Here is a 16,579-nt window from a genome sequence, read left to right on the forward strand (position 1 = left end):
TTCTGTATGATCCTAGTCTTGTAACCTTGGTTACGATGAATGGACCCTCCCATCTGGAATTTAACTGTGCAGTCCTGTCTCATCCTGAATCCTATGTAGTACTCAATCTCCCACGTTGAAGGATCTTTGCTGGACATTGCGATCATGATAGCGTCTGACTCCTTGAAGATATCTAGCCGATTGAGTTAAGGCATTGATTCTAGCCTCTTCGACTGAGTCTAACTCAAGTTGTCGAGCTTCATCTGCTTCTCCTTCTTGATAGGCTTCTACTCTTGGAGATTTCCATATAATATCAGCGGGTAGTATAGCTTCTGACCCGTAAGTGAGGAAGAAAGGAGATTGTCCAGTTGCTTTGCTAGGCTAGGTTCGCAGCCCCCAAACTACGTGAGGTAGTTCTTGAATCCACTTGCCACCTTTCTTGGTATTGGTGTCATAGAGTCTTTTCTTCAAGCCATCGAGTACTAAACCATTGATGTGCTCAACTTGACCGTTTGCCCGAGGATAAGGTACTAAGGCATATTGGACCTCAATGCATGAGTTGTCACAGAAATCCCAAAAAGATCGTGACGTGAAGTTGGAGCCGAGATCTGTAATAATGGTGTGAGGAAAGCCAAATAAGTGGATAATGTCAGATATGAAATCCATTACTCTATCGGATGAGATCTTGACAATGGGCTTGTACTCGATCCACTTGGTGAACTTGTCGACTGCTACCAGCACATGATTGAATCCTCCTAGAGCTATGGTTAAAGGTCCGATCATGTCCAAACTTCAACAGGCAAACGACCATGATGGAGGGATTGTTATCAGATTGTGTGCTGGAATGTGAGTCTTTTTGCCAAAAAATTAGCAACCAGGCATCGCCTGACAAGAACTTCTGCGTCTGAAATAGCTGTTGGCCAGAAAAAACCTGACCTATAAGCTTTGCCGACCAGTGTCCTTGATGCAGCGTGGTTGCCACAAACTCCTTCATGTATTTCTCGGAGGATGTCTTTGCCTTCTTCAAAGGTAACACACTTCATGAGGATGCCTGAAGCGGAGTGCTTGTATAGGTTGTCGCCAACCAGGACGAAACCCTTGCTGCACCTGGTGATGCGGACAGCTTCAGCGCTTTTAGGATTGACATGTGGTGGAAGCTTGAACTCCTTGATGAAGTCGATAAACTGAGTCCGCCAATCTTCTTCGATCATCAGTACTTCTCTGATTGTGGCAGAGGTCTCCGTGTCAGTGACTTGTTGACTTTGTACCTTGACTGATGGGTGATGAAGTTCATGGACAAAAACTCCTGATGGAACAGCTGCTCGAGTAGAGCCAAGTTTGGAAAGGACATCAGCTCCCACATTATTGTCACGATCGACGTGGTGGATCTCCAATCCTGAGAACTTGTTTTCGAGCTTCTTGATTTCTTCAACATATGCGTCCATGGTATCCTTGTTGATGTCCCACTCCTTATTGACTTGTTGGACGACGAGTAGAGAATCGCCGTAAACGAGTAGTCACTTTATGCCGAGGGAGACTGCTAGTCAAAGACCGTGTAGTAGTGCCTTGTATTCAGCTTCATTGTTGGAAACCTTGAACAGGATTTGGAACACATACTTTAGTTGCTCTCCCTTGGGGGAGATGAATAAAACTCCCGCGCCGCCTCCGTCGAGCTTGAGTGAGCCGTCAAAGTACATTCCCCAATGCTCTGGAATGTTATGAGGTGCTGGGATCTGATTTTCCCGTCATTCAGCTAAGAAGTCGCCTAGTGCCGACTTGATTGCTGTTCTTGGCTTGAAGTTGATTTCCAAGGCTCCCAGTTCAACCGCCCACTTTGAGATTCGTCCAGTGGCATCCCGATTGTGGAGTATGTCCCCCAATGGGAAATTAGTTATCACTGAGATCTTGTACTCGTCGAAGTAATGCCGGAGTTTCCTGGAGGTGATTAGAATTCCATACAGAAGTTTCTGAATTGATGGATATCTAACCTTTGATTCAGAGAGTACTTCACTGATGAAGTATGCTGGTCTCTGGACGCCATAGGCATGGCCTTCCTCCGATCGTTCGACTACTATCGTCGTATTGACTACATGAGTAGTTGCAGCGATGTAGAGTAGTTCCTAGCCAGGTAGTGGAGCTGTCAGAATTGGCGGTGACTGGAGGTGATGCTTGAGGTCCTTGAGTGCTTGCGCGGCTTATGTAGTCCACTCGAATTTATCTTGTCGCTTTAAGAGCTTGAAGAAGGGTAAGCCCTGTTCGCCAAGTCTGGACAAGAATCTATTCAAAGCTGCCATGCAGCCTGTAAGCTTCTGGATGTCCTTAATGGTAGCTGGAGCATCCATGGCCATGATGGCGTTGATCTTCTCTGGATTAGCTTCAATTCCTCGGTTGCTGACGATGAAGCCTATTAGTTTTCCAGAGGGTACGCCAAAGACACACTTTGTTGGGTTGAGCTTCCAGCGGAATTTACGAAGGCTGTTGAAGGTCTCTTCCAGGTTAGTAATAAATTGATCCTGGGTCTTGGTTTTGACGAAAACGTCGTCAACATAGGCTTCAACATTATGATGTAGCTGATCGGCGAAGCACAGCTGTATCGCGCGCTGGTAGGTGGCACCAGCATTTTTCAACCCAAAGGATATGGTCTTGTAGGCGTATGCCCCATAAGGTGTGATGAAGGCCGTCTTAATTTGGTCTTCTTCTTTTAGGGTGATCTGATGATACCCTGAGTAGCAGTCGAGGAAGGATAATAGGACACATCCTACTGTTGAGTCGATTACTTGATCAATGCGTGGTAGCCCGAAAGGATCCTTTGGGCAGTGCTTGTTTAGATCGGTGTAGTCGACGCACATCCTCCACTCGTTGTTGTTCTTCTTCTGGATGAGCACATGGTTAGCCAACCATTCAGGATGGTAGTCTTCCTTGATGAACCCTGCTGCGAGTAGTTTTGCCAACTCTTTCTTGATGGCCTCTCGCTTGTCCGGTGAGAAACGCCGTAACTGTTGCTTCTTTGGTGTGGCATTAGGGTTGACCTTCAAGGCATGCTCGATCAACTCCTTGGGCACCCCTGGCATATCCGTTGGTTTCCACGCGAATACATCTCGGTTGGCCCTAAGGAAGTTGACGAGCTCGAGTTCCTATTTGTCACCCAGTCCTGCTCCGATGATGGCTGTCTTGGAGTTGTCTCCCTCCTGTAACTGTAACACCCGGTTTATAAAAGAACATAAACCGAGCAATCATATACGTGCCAGGATCAAGTCACACGTATATACAACAGAATGAATAGTATATCACAGCACATATCACGAATAAGCCATAATAAAGCGAATTACGAATGTTATTTATTACATTAATGACAAAATGTCTGATACAGCAGAAGCGAAGTACAAATACGATAAAAGAACTCTCCGAAGCTGAGCAGGGCGCCACAGGGACGTCGACTGGGAGACGAACGCCTAGAAGTCCTCGTAGTCCTGGTAGCGCTGAGCGAACTCCCTCGCGTCGGCAGGAACTGAGCAGCAGTAGCGTATCCAAGAGGAAAAAGTAGAGAAGAGGCAAGGGTGAGTACACAACTTGTACTCAACAAGTATAACACAAACTATGAGGCTCTAAGGTTGGCTGACTCAACTGCATTAGCTTTTAAGTGTTGACAAAATTTTATTAAAGCTATTTACTACGAGTTGACGAATTACCATTAACCCAGTTACATAGTAATTAATCAAGATTAAACATGATACTACTGAGAACCAAACCACAACCATACTAAAACCCCGAGAGGCACCCCCTCGTCGGAAGGAGCTAACCCCACTAATCAAAAGGAGGATCTGGGCCACTCATAACCGTGAGCACGGCTAGTATACCAGTTTTACACTCTGCAGAGGTTGCACATCTTTACCCACAAGTCGTGAGCTACGCTAGTTGTTCATCACACTTCCTTAGGTGAGATGACTAGCGACTCACTACGAGGCCGTTACAAAGGACACGTTGGTAAGGTGTAACCGCTAAGGAATCAGGCTCCGCAATGATGGTAACCACCTCGAGGGGTGCGCACACCAAGCCTCATAGCCTGGCCACCATTGAAGCTCACCACCCCCCATGCCCCGTCGGTAAGTTACTCCCGAACCAAAATGGCCTAATTAGTAAGCCAAGACCGTCCCATTCCAGTCTTGTGGTAGCGCTGTTGTCCCAGGTTGTCGCTCTATGAACCGGTCCTTATGGAGAGTGGCCAACCAGGCAGTAAGCACCGTGCTGGCCCCCTGAACCATGTTTCTACAAAAACCATCTTTTAACGAGACGTGAACCACTCGTCCACACAGAGGGCCACTCTCAGAATTAAGTTCAAGTAAACCATTAATCAATTTAATTAAAAAGGACCAGAATGTGTTATAGTGCAGCAATCTAGCACAACTAACCAAAATGCAACCCAAAGGTATATATAAAGGATATAAAGTGGCTAGGAAAGTCCTTATAGGCATACAGTATTAAAATGCAGTATGAAAGGGTATTTAAAGTGATAGGTTGTTCATGTTATACTTGCCTTCCTCGTACTGCTCCTGCTGCTGCTCAAAGTGCTCAGAAGACGGCTGCTCCTGGTACTGGTACTGGGGCTCCTCAAATGGATCAACGTCTACTCATGAACACATGGCCAAAACAATGCATAACAATAAGCATACAAGCAAACACTATCAAAAACTAAGAAACAGTACATCATTACATCAAAACAGCACACTAAACTAGTCTAAAACTATTCTACGTGTTACAACGATCGCGTGGATATAAAGAACGCTTAAAACGGAGCTAAAACGCATTTTCTAGGCTAAAAACAAGGTTCAGGGGCTAAACTGCAAGAAATCTAAGGTTCCAGGGGCTTTTCTGCAAAATCCGAGGGCCTAAACATAATTAAACTAAAGCTTCAGGGTCTAACTTGCAAAAACTTCAAGCCTGGACTGCGGGTTCGACTTCCAAAGAGCTCAGGGGGCTAAGTGTTAAAACCTGGACCTAAACCTAATTATTTATCAACAGGCTTGGACCGCGGGTTGATACGAACAAAATAGAGGGGTTCTTATGCAAAATGACCGGCGAACCGTTATCTTTGAATCGCGGCCGTCGGATCTGAATCGAGAGGCTCATAACAGACTGGTTTTGGATCTAATCCAGGGCATTGGTTTCGGATCTAACGGCTGGGAGCCATCCCACGCGTGGGGGCGGCGGCGCTCGCCCGCCGGCGGCTTCGTCCGCGGCGGCGCGGCGCGAAGTTCGCCGGGGTTCACGAAATCAACGATCTGGGGGTTGTTTCGACCGGGAAAAGGGTCAGGGAGGCAGTAGGCACGACGGCGAACCCTCCTGGGCACATCCAAGGAGCGGGTCAGGGCTCGGTGAGGCATGCCGCGGCGAGGGGCGATCCTAGGTCGCCGGCGAGCCGTGGTAACGTGGTTCCGGCCCGAACTTGGGTCAAGCTTTGCTACTGGAAGCAACCATGCGGCACGGGTGAGCTAATATGGTGCCTAACACGGCCTATGGACTCGCAGGGCGGCGGGTTGACCACGGCGTGGCGGCGCTGTCAAGCAACGGCGAGGAAATCCTCGCGCGCAGAGGAAGGAAAGAAGGGGAAACAAGTGCTGGCGAGGGTCCTTACCTCCTCGGGAAGCTCCTACGGTGGTCTAATTCGACGCGGAAGGAGCGCAGCGGTGGCTCGGTGGAGGTCCGGCGAGAAATTCCCGTGCGTGGCGCGGGGTAGAGGGAAGGAGACGCGGCCGGTGAAGATTCTGATCCTGCGGTGGTCCTTCTGCAGCAGCTCGCGGTGGCAGAGGCACTGCGGGGTAGCCGGACCACGGCGGCACAGAGGCACGGCGAGGCCGAGCAGAGCGGGTGGCGCTGGATCTCGGCTGGGATTGCGGCTAGGGTTTAGGGCGGCAGGATGGGAGGCGTAGGGTGCGGGAGAGGGCCAGGGGCGCATTTAAAGGGAAAGGCCGGGCCTCGGCGTGCGGGCCTGAGGGGAGGCCGCGGCGCGGGGGGGGGGGGGTCACGGCCGAAAATTTCGGCCGGTTGTTGCTGAGTAGCGCGTCGGGGAAGGGAGGTTAGCCCCGTGGGGTCGCAGTGTCAGGGAGGGATCGCGCGCCAACAGGCGAGCCGGGCTGCAGGCGCAGGGAGCGGCCTGGGTCCACGGGCAGCGGGGCTCGGTCACGTGAGCAGAGGCGCGGGCGGAGGAAGGGGAAGGACCTGCCGTGTGGGGCCAAGCCGTCAGCAAGCGGGCGACGTTGCGGTGGGCGAACGGTGCCGACGGGTGGGACCGCTCTGCCATTCGCACAGTGCGAGCGCGGGCTGAGGGGGGAGCGGGGCGCTGGGCTGGCTGACGTGCGGGGGCGCTGGGCTGCGCTGGAGCTGGGGTGCGGGTGTGGGCCGCTGTTGGGCCAAGAAAAGGAAAAAGGCCGGACTGGGTTGGGTTGCTGGGGTTGGGCTGCTGGACCACGTGCTGGGCTGAGGACTGGGCTGCCACTGCGGGAGTGCTGGGCCGGAGGCTGGGCCGCGCGTGAGTGAGGGGGTTGAGCCGCGGGGAAGTGGGCCGCGGGGTCAGGCTGGTCGGCCCAGGCGCGGGAAAGGGAGAAAGAGTTGGGTTGGGCCCGATTGTTGGGTTTGACTTTGGGTTTTGGGTTTTTCTTGGGCCGGGCTTTGGGTATTGCTGGGCTGACAGGGTTCGGGTTTCTTTCTATTTCTATTTCTATTTCTCTTTTCTATTCCTAATTCAAACAAAGTTTGAATTCAAATACAAATTTGAATTCAAACTACACTCAAATAATTAAAACTATACACCAGCATGAATGCAACAAACATTTTAACCCTAAGATAAATTTTAATTACTTATGGAACAAAAATTAGATTAAATGCAAGACTAAGCAAATTAAATCCTAGAAAATTAAATAAACCAATTAAATTTATTATTAACTAGGAAAATTAAGTTAGGGTGTTACAAATCCTACCCCCTTACAGGAATCTTGTCCCGAGATTCTGGGCTGGCTAGCAAAGAGATCAGGATAGGTCTGGAATTTAAAAACGGGGTGTTACAACTCCTACCCCCTTACAGGAACCGACGTCCTCGTCGGTGGCGTCCTTGCCAGGGATTCCTTGGATATTATATCCTCTTCGTATTATCCTTCTTCTTAGCAAACAAGACCGGGGAAACTCAAGGCATGATAAGGTAGAGAGGATATAACCCTTGGTTAGCAACTCATCAATAGTCTTCTTAACTTCCTCATGCTCTATAGGTGCCATGCGGTAGGGCCTCTTTGCAATAGGGGCAGTGCCAGGTAAAAGATCGATAGAAAACTCGATGTCGCGTTCAGGCGGCATACCTGGCAAATCATCCGGAAAGACATCCGGGAATTCAGACACCACGCGAATACCGTCCGTGGGTCTAGCCTCCATCTGATGAAGAAATCCAGAAGGCTCTGAAGCACTGACTGTCACCTCTTGACCATCAGATGCTATCAGGTGAACTGCCCGATGAGCACAATCAATTCTGACTCCCCACTTGGCAAGAGTATCCATTCCCAGAATCACATCAATACCCTTGGTGTCTAGCACCCTCAGATCAGTATTGAACGTTGCCCCCCTTATGGCTATACTGACTCGAGGGCTAACAATATGGGATCTCAACTCCCCTCCCGGTGAAGAAACTAGCAGATACTTCTTTAATGGGGTGGTAAAGAAACTATGCTCCTCAACATATGACTTGGTGATGAATGAATGAGTAGCACCAGTATCAAAAAGCACTGTAGCTGGATGGGAGTTGACCATGAACGTACCAATAACCACGTTAGGGGCCTCGGCCGCTGACTCGGCTGTCACGTGGTTCACCCTGCCCTGAAGTGGCGCCCTGGGCTGAGCTGGGCGCCCCTGTTGTCCCGCCTGCGCCTTCCGGGGGCAAGTGTTGGCGTAGTGCCCCGGCTGGCCGCAATGAAAGCACGTGCGAGGAGGTGCTGGAGCCTGCTGTCCGACAGGGGGAGCTGCCTGCCACGGAGCCTGAGGTGCTGGTGGAGCTGGTGGAGTAGCACGAGCCGGAGGTGCCGGTAACATCTGGTCCTGACCTGCCTGCTGCTGCTGTCGAGGCAGGTACTGCTGCGGCCTCGGCTGGTACTGCTGGGGAGGCCGGTATTGCTGCTGCTGGTACTGCTGAGGCGGCTGAAGGCGAGGACGAGTGTTGCTGCCGGAAGCAACGGGGACAATCTTCCTCTTCTTGTCCTCCATCTCTAGGTGCTTGCGCTCAGTGTTGAGTGCGCTGTCAACCAGATGGTTGAAGTCGTCGAAGCGGAGGTTGAGCAGCGCGTACTGGAGGTAGTCCTCAAGACCCTCCATGAAGTGCTCCTGCTTCTTGCGGTCATCCGCAACCTCGGCAGGGGCGTAACGAGCAAGCTGCAGAAAGCGATCATGATACTCTGTGACCGTCATAGTCCCCTGAAGTGAAAAAGACAGATGTATATATCGAAGGATTATTTCATGACTCAGAAAGATAGCACAAGGGGGTATCAGCTCAAAATGAAACTCTGAATGATTATATCTGGGATTACCTGCTTCAGTGCAAGGAACTCCTTCTGCTTCATCTTCATAACGCCCGCAGGGACGTTGTGGCTGCGGAAACGCTCCCTGAACTGGAGCCAAGTGAGAGACTCGCGGTCCTGAACTGGGTGGGACTCCCACCAGTCCAGAGCTGACCCTCGCAGCTGTCCTGCTGCGTACAGAACTCTCTCCCGATCATCGCACTGGGCGATGTCCAGCTGACGCTCCACTGCACGGAGCCAGTCGTCAGCCTGAAGAGGGTCGGACGTGTGAGAAAATGTCGGCGGGCGACCCCTCAGGAACTCAGCACGCCTGTCACGGGTCTGCGGAGGTGGAGGAGGCGGTGGCTGAGCGTGGATCTGCTGCAGTGTCTGAACAATGTTGTTCAGGCTGGCCATCATCTGCATCTGGAGCTGAAAGAACTGCTCCGGAGTCAAGGGTGGAGGCATCGGCATCCCGGTACCCTGGTTGTTCTAACCCTGCTGCTGGCCAGAACCGGAACCGGTGCTCCTGGTGTTCACCATCTGATTTGAACAAAAGATATATGAGCAAGGATATCGCAGGAATAATTTAGACGGATAGGAGAACGCTTTTGCGGAAAAGACTCAGACATGATAAAGTAGACAGGATAGAGTGGATTGTTTTACCCCCAACGATCTAACTCGTTTTATTAATTAATTTACTTTAACTTAAGACTGATTTCCTTTAAACAAATTTAACTACTAAACTATACAATCATTCAAAAATCCAATCAAGCATGCAGCATAATAACAAGCAGACAATTTTCACAATTTAGCCGAGTTTAACATACGACTCGACTAACACAATGTGTCGCGGATCGTGCTATCGTATTATTATAAAAGGGCCACCTAGGTTATACTCAAGGTGGTCAGATGACTGATTCAGGCCAAAATCTACGAAAACTATTCTTTAGAGAGAGAAATCAAGGCAAGATGAGTAAAAGTCACAGAATTCAAGGGGTATAATAGTAAAATAGTTTCAGCAGACAAGGATTGGAGAGAAGAAGTCCTAAAACTCGACCAGTTCTATCTAGGCTTCGTCCTACAGTCGATATGGCTCTGATACCACTCTGTAACACCCGGTTTATAAAAGAACATAAACCGAGCAATCATATACGTGCCAGGAATAAGTCACACGTATATACAATAGAATGAACAGTATATCACAACACATATCACGAATAAGCCATAATAAAGCGAATTACGAATGTTATTTATTACATTAATGACAAAATGTCTGATACAGCGGAAGCGAAGTACAAATACGATAAAAGAACTCTCCGAAGCTGAGCAGGGCGCCACAGGGACGTCGACTGGGAGACGAACGCCTAGAAGTCCTCGTAGTCCTGGTAGCGCTGAGCGAACTCCCTCGCGTCGGCAGGAACTGAGCAGCAGTAGCGTATCCAAGAGGAAAAAGTAGAGAAGAGGCAAGGGTGAGTACACAACTTGTACTCAACAAGTATAACACAAACTATGAGGCTCTAAGGTTGGCTGACTCAACTGCATTAGCTTTTAAGTGTTGACAAAATTTTATTAAAGCTATTTACTACAAGTTGATGGATTACCATTAACCCAGTTACATAGTAATTAATCAAGATTAAACATGATACTACTGAGAACCAAACCACAACCATACTAAAACCCCGAGAGGCACCCCCTCGTCGGAAGGAGCTAACCCCACTAATCAAAAGGAGGATCTGGGCCGCTCATAACCGTGAGCACGGCTAGTATACCAGTTTTACACTCTGCAGAGGTTGCACATCTTTACCCACAAGTCGTGAGCTATGCTAGTTGTTCATCACACTTCCTTAGGTGAGATGACTAGCGACTCACTACGAGGCCGTTACAAAGGACACATTGGTAAGGTGTAACCGCTAAGGAATCAAGCTCCGCAACGATGGTAACCACCTCGAGGGGTGCGCACACCAAGCCTCGTAGCCTGGCCACCATTGAAGCTCACCACCCCCCATGCCCCGTCGGTAAGTTACTCCCGAACCAAAATGGCCTAATTAGTAAGCCAAGACCGTCCCATTCCAGTCTTGTGGTAGCGCTGTTGTCCCAGGTTGTCGCTCTATGAACCGGTCCTTATGGAGAGTGGCCAACCAGGCAGTAAGCACCGTGCTGGCCCCCTGAACCATGTTTCTACAAAAACCATCTTTTAACGAGACGTGAGCCACTCGTCCACACAGAAGGCCACTCTCAGAATTAAGTTCAAGTAAACCATTAATCAATTTAATTAAAAAGGACCAGAATGTGTTATAGCGCAGCAACCTAGCACAACTAACCAAAATGCAACCCAAAGGTATATATAAAGGATATAAAGTGGCTAGGAAAGTCCTTATAGGCATACAGTATTAAAATGCAGTATGAAAGGGTATTTAAAGTGATAGGTTGTTCATGTTATACTTGCCTTCCTCGTACTGCTCCTGCTGCTGCTCAAAGTGCTCGGAAGACGGCTGCTCGTGGTACTGGTACTGGGGCTCCTCAAATGGATCAACGTCTACTCACGAACACATGGCCAAAACAATGCATAACAATAAGCATACAAGCAAACACTATTAAAAACTAAGAAACAGTACATCATTACATCAAAACAGCACACTAAACTAGTCTAAAACTATTCTACGCGTTACAACGATCGCGTGGATATAAAGAACGCTTAAAACGGAGCTAAAACGCATTTTCTAGGCTAAAAACAAGGTTCAGGGGCTAAACTGCAAGAAATCCAAGGTTCCAGGGGCTTTTCTGCAAAATCCGAGGGCCTAAACGTAATTAAACTAAAGCTTCCGGGTCTAACTTGCAAAAACTTCAAGCCTGGACTGCGGGTTCTATTTCCAAAGAGCTCAGGGGGCTAAGTGTTAAAACCTGGACCTAAACCTAATTATTTATCAACAGGCTTGGACCGCGGGTTGATACGAACAAAACAGAGGGGTTCTTATGCAAAATGACCGGCGAACCGTTATCTTTGAATCGCGGCCGTCGGATCTGAATCGAGAGGCTCATAACAGACCGGTTTTGGATCTAATCCAGGGCATTGGTTTCGGATCTAACGGCTGGGAGCCATCCCGCGCGTGGGGGCGGCGGCGCTCGCCCGCCGGCGGCTCCGTCCGCGGCGGCGCGGCGCGAAGTTCGCCGGGGTTCACGAAATCAACGATCTGGGGGTTGTTTCGACCGGGAAAAGGGTCAGGGAGGCAGTAGGCACGACGGCGAACCCTCCTGGGCACATCCAAGGAGCGGGTCAGGGCTCGGTGAGGCATGCCGCGGCGAGGGGCGATCCTAGGTCGCCGGCGAGCCGTGGTAACGTGGTTCCAGCCCGAAATTGGGTCAAGCTTTGCTACTGGAAGCAACCATGCGGCACGGGTGAGCTAATATGGTGCCTAACACGGCCTATGGTCTCGCAGGGCGGCGGGTTGACCACGGCGTGGCGGCGCTGTCAAGCAACGGCGAGGAAATCCTCGCGCGCAGAGGAAGGAAAGAAGGGGAAACAAGGGCTGGCGAGGGTCCTTACCTCCTTGGGAAGCTCCTACAGTGGTCTAATTCGACGCGGAAGGAGCGCAGCGGCGGATCCTCGTCGGCGCGGTGGCTCGGTGGAGGTCCGGCGAGAAATTCCCGTGCGTGGCGCGGGGTAGAGGGAAGGAGACGCGGCCGGTGGAGATTCTGATCCTGCGGTGGTGCTTCTGCAGCAGCTCGCGGTGGCAGAGGCGCTGCGGGGCGGCCGGACCACGGCGGCGCAGAGGCACGGCGAGGCCGAGCAGAGCGGGCGGCGCTGGATCTCGGCTGGGATTGCGGCTAGGGTTTAGGGCGGCAGGATGGGAGGCGTAGGGTGCGGGAGAGGGCCAGGGGCGCATTTAAAGGGAAAGGCCGGGCCTCGGCGTGCGGGCCTGAGGGGAGGCCGCGGCGCGGGGGGGGGGGGTCACGGCCGAAAATTTCGGCCGGTTGTTGCTGCGTAGCGCGTCGGGGAAGGGAGGTTAGCCCCGTGGGGTCGTAGTGTCAAGGAGGGAGCGCGCGCCAATGGGCAAGCCGGGCTGCAGGCGCGGGGAGCGGCCTGGGTCCACGGGCAGCGGGGCTCGGTCGCGTGAGCAGAGGCGCGGGTGGAGGAAGGGGAAGGACCTGCCGTGTGGCGCCAAGCCGTCAGCAAGCGGGCGACGTTGCGGTGGGCGAACGGTGCCGACGGGTGGGCCCACTCTGTCATTCGCACGGTGCGAGCGCGGGCTCAGGGGGGAGCGGGGCGCTGGGCTGGCTGACGCGCGGGGGTGCTGGGCCGCGCTGGAGCTGGGGTGCGGGTGTGGGCCGCTGCTGGGCCAAGAAAAGGAAAAAGGCCGGACTGGGTTGGGTTGGTGGGGTTGGGCTGCTGGACCACATGCTGGGCTGAGGACTGGGCTGCCGCAGCGGGAGTGCTGGGCCGGAGGCTGGGCCGCGCGTGAGTGAGGGGTTGAGCCGCGGGGAAGTGGGCCGCGGGGTCAGGCTGGTCGGCCCGGGCGCTGGAAAGGGAGAAAGAGTTGGGTTGGGCCCGGTTGTTGGGTTTGAGTTTGGGTTTTGGGTTTTTCTTGGGCCGGGCTTTGGGTATTGCTGGGCTGACAGGGTTCGGGTTTCTTTCTATTTCTATTTCTATTTCTCTTTTCTATTCCTAATTCAAACAAAGTTTGAATTCAAATACAAATTTGAATTCAAACTACACTCAAATAATTAAAACTATACACCAGCATGAATGCAACAAACATTTTAACCCTAAGATAAATTTTAATTACTTATGGAACAAAAATTAGATTAAATGCAAGACTAAGCAAATTAAATCCTAGAAAATTAAATAAACCAATTAAATTTATTATTAACTAGGAAAATTAAGTTAGGGTGTTACAGTAACTGGATAGTCTTGGTGCCCACATCACCAGTTGGTTTAACTGATGATTGGCTTTGCTTTTTGGAAGGCATCGACTCCTTGAGGGAGAGTTGCTTAGTAGCAGCAAGTATTTCGCTGACAGAGCTAGGAACCCGGATTATGGCCGCATGATCTATTGTTTCCTTGTCACATTCCAAAGACTTGAGGAGGTCTCCGCATAGTGAAAGGACTCCTGTGTTGCCTGGCATCTTGAGGAGCAGGTAGACATAGTGCGGCACTGCCATGAACTTGGCTAGTGCAGGTCTTCCCAGGATGGCATGGTAGGAAGATTCGAAGTCGGCTACTTCGAATTTGATATATTATGTCCGGAAGTTCTGTTCTGTACCAAACGTGACTGGGGGAGTAACCGAGCCAATTGGTGTAGAGGAATTCCCGGGGACAATTGTAACACCCTAATTTAAATTTCAGCATTTAATAATAAATTTTATTGGCTTTATTTAATTTTCTAAGGTTTATTATGTTTAGTCCTGCATTTAATATAATTTTGTTTCACAAGGAATTAAAATTTTTCTAGGATAAATATGTTTGTGCATTCATGCTGGTGCATAGTTTTATTTGATTGAGTGTGGTTTGAATTCAAATTCAAATTTGAATTTAAATAGTATTAGTTTAGTTTGAAATAGGAAAAAGAATAGAGGAAAGGATATAGAAAAGAGAAATAAACCCAAAACCAAACCCAGCCCGGCAGCCCACCCAGTCCGGCCCGCACTCCTCTTCCCTTCCCTCGCGGCCCACTTCCTCGGCCCAGCCCCACTTCCCCCTCCTTTTCCCGCGCTCGGCCTAGCGAGCCGCACGGCCCGCTCCACCCGCTCACCGCGTCAGCCCAACGCCCCGCGTCACCAGACCCCGCGCATCGCCCCCTCCCCTCACCGACAGCGCGACCCCACCTGGCAGCTCCTTCTTCCCCGCCATGACGCCCGTGCCTCAGCTCCGTCCAGCCCGAGCTCCGCTCACCTCACTGCCCATGGACCACCCCGACGTCGCAGACCCACTGATCAGCGCGGCGCGTCCTCCTTCTAGAAGCCACACCCCGAACGGGATCTCGCTGAGCCGTTGGCGTGATCCGCTTCTCCCGCGCGGATCACGGCCGTGACTACCGCTGCGTCCACGCCAGGCACGCACGCCCAAAATCCATGACCTTCCTTTATTTAGCACGCCACGCCCTTCTCTGAGCCCTACCCTCGCCACACCGCCGCCACCTCTGCACCCCAGCACCACGCCCGCACCCTCTGCGCCGGAGCAGAACCACTGCGTCGCCGTGATTCCATCGCTGCGCCGCGTCGTAGCCCCACCGGAGCCGCACAGCAGCTCCGCCTCGAGCCCAAGAAGCTCCCAGAGCCGATGTCCCCGACCCCGGACCTCACCCGCACCAGAATTTCTCTGGAGCACCGCCATAGGTAAGTTCGGTCCGCCGCCCGATTTCTCACCGCCGGTGACCCCGAGCCTCTCTGACCGCCGTGGCTCCTTCGCAGGCACTCCACGCGTCGATCCGTGGAGTCCAGTGTAACACCCTAACTTAATTTTCCTAGTTAATAATAAATTTAATTGGCTTAGTTTGCATTTAATCTAATTTTGTTGCATAAGTTATTAAAAATTATTTTAGGGTCAACATGTTTGTGCATCATGCTGGAGCATTATTTTAATTGTTTGAGTGCTAGAATGAATTCAAATTTATTTGAATTCATTAGACTTGATTTTGAGTTAGAAATAGAAAGAAGAGAAAACCCAGGAAAATAGAAAACCAGAAACTAACCCAGCCCAAACAGCCCAATCCCTTTCTGAGCCCAGCCCGCGCTCCCTCTCTCCCCTCTCGGCCCATCCCCTCCGCTCGGCCCAGCTCCTCCCTTCCCTCCTGCACGCCTCCCGCGGCCCATTTCCCCGCTCTACGCCCAGCCTCACGCGCCCGCTTGCGCGCGGCCCACACCCGCACCCCAGCTCAGCCCTCCGCTCGGTTCGGCCCACACGCCTCGCGCGTCACCCACCCAAACCGCCGGGCCCACCCGCCAGCGTCGCTCCGCAGCCGCGCTCCGCAGACCTCTCGCGCCCGCTCCCACCGACCGCCCCTGGCCCACCTACCAGCGCCCCGGCTCGCTCGCTGACCCGCAGGCCCCACTCGTCAGCGGCCTCCCCCTCCCCTTCCTTTCCCCCTCCGCGCAACGGCCGCGCCCGAGATGACCGGCGAGATCGCCGGGATCCCCTTCCCGCTGCTCCACGCCGCAATCCTCGCCCTGCTCCCCTTAAACCGGCCCGTGACGACCCTGCGCATCTACCCCTCCACGCCCTTGCCGCCTCAAACCCTAGCCGCAGCCGCCGCCTTACCTCTGCCCGGAGCAGAACACCCCGCCGCCGTGGCCACGACGTGCCGCCGTGTCCCAGCCCTGGACAGCCACCACATCTGTTTAGCCTCGCTGCCGTGAAGCCTCCTGAACCCTCTGCACCGATCCCGAGCCTCGCCTCGCCAGGAATTTCGCCTGGAGCCCACCCCAGGCGAGCTCACTGCGCCGGCGCGATTGCTCACCGCCGGTGCCGCTCCGGTCACACTGACCCCTCCACCGGCTTCGCAGGAGCCCCACTCATCGATCCGTGCCGCCCAGACGCCCGGAGGAGTCCCGCAGCGACCCGCCCCCGTGCCCAGCGCCGTGCGCCGCCGCAGGAGCTCGACGCCATCGATCCCGCGCTGTAGCTTCACTCGTTCCAAGCCTCGGTGAGCTTCGCCTTCCCTTGTTCTTTGTTTTGGACTAGGAATCGTAGCTTGTAGCTTGCTCCAGTAGGGGGAACGCTGCCGCGCCGGTGAACCGCCGCTAGCCATGGCGGAGGCCGCCCGCCGTGGGTAGCCACACAGTAGTGCCCCCAGTGGCTCTGTAGTGTTGCGCGCTACCTCCCTGGGCAAGCCTCGCCCAGAGCCGCACCCGGAGTGGCGAGAGCGCGCAGCTCCGGTGAACCCCGCCATGCAGACCCGCCGCCACCACCGCTCTCGCCGCCCAGAGCACCCCCAAGCCCAGTTTAGTCCGCAGGTGGATTACGCGTGTTGTGCTGATCCGTTCCGACCTAAACTCCGGCCGATTTGATCCCCGGAGGGCCGGAAACGGCGTACTCCGGCGAGCTTCTGCGCTGCGCCGCCGCGGGAGAT

This window comes from Panicum virgatum, chromosome 2N (assembly GCF_016808335.1).
Source record: "Panicum virgatum strain AP13 chromosome 2N, P.virgatum_v5, whole genome shotgun sequence".
Taxonomy (NCBI): domain Eukaryota; kingdom Viridiplantae; phylum Streptophyta; class Magnoliopsida; order Poales; family Poaceae; genus Panicum; species Panicum virgatum.